This window comes from Arachis ipaensis, chromosome B08, assembly GCF_000816755.2.
Source record: "Arachis ipaensis cultivar K30076 chromosome B08, Araip1.1, whole genome shotgun sequence".
In the NCBI taxonomy this organism is placed as follows: Eukaryota; Viridiplantae; Streptophyta; class Magnoliopsida; order Fabales; family Fabaceae; genus Arachis; species Arachis ipaensis.
The window spans coordinates 127,772,398-127,773,639 of NC_029792.2; positions in this window are offsets into that span (position 1 = coordinate 127,772,398).

The window sequence follows — 1,242 nt, forward strand, 5'->3', positions numbered from 1 at the left end:
AAGATTTTATAAATTTATTATATAAAATTCACAAAATTATATATATTGAATTGACCTAATATAAATTGTTGTTTTTAAATTGTCACCACAAAACACTTGTTGTTTTTATATTAAGTTAGACTAAAATTTGAATATTTAAAATAAATCTAACAAAATATTAATATTTTATTGCAATACACTCATCACTGTTACAAATTACAATAATCTACACAGTATTTTGTTTGCATATCCAAGGTCCATCAAACCATTAAAAAAAAATTCCTTAACCCAATATTTTTCAATTGGCTCCCCAGCAATTAGGCAACCGACTTCCCACTATCCACAATGGCTTGATGCGTTTAGGAAAACACAAGGGTAATTCCGTAATTAACAACATGGTGCTTTTGGATAAGGGTATCACAGGTTGAAGGTTTTTCTTGCACTCCCTTTTTATGGAGTATATTGCAAATTTCTGGCAATCAATCATGTCCATTACAATATTTTAATATAAATTTGGACGCTTACAAATAATGGAATAGCAGATTTCCAATAAAGTAGTTTGGTACCTCTGAAAACTTTCCTATTTGATATATGGTATGGACAAGTGCAACAATGAGGTAGGGGTCCACTAATGAAAGAGTGAGAGAGAGAGAGAGAAGAAGTTTCATGATCCACTAAAAAGTGAAGTCTTTGTGATTCCGGTTTCAACAGTAATAATAAAGTGCACTGTGTAATGTGTATCTCGAAACCCTTTTGCTTTCAACTGTCCAACTCTTTCACTTTCAGCAATAATAATAATAACTACACACTTCACCCACTTCAAACTTCAGACTTAGGTTAGGTTAGGTTACATACTTAGATTCCAAGGAGCCATCCAATCTAGTTTGGCTTTATGTGCTTCAATTTTTTCACCATCTCTATCTCATCCTGAATTTCACTTTTGTTACTATTAATCTGTTTTAGTATTTTTTTAAATTAATGAAATAATTAAGTAGTTGAAAACAATAATAAATTTAATTTTAATATACTAATAATAATGTAAAAAATATTTGCAAATATAATATTATATAACAAAATTAGTTATTTTTAACAAATTAATGTGTGAATGACTATTTAAACGAATGGATATGATTAAATAACGGTAGAAATTAAACTTAAAATCTTAAATAATGTCACATCTAATTATAAAATTTATGTAGTATAATACATTGCATTGTTATATGTTCATATTAATAGGCAAGATTTGTTTACAGAATTGGTAAT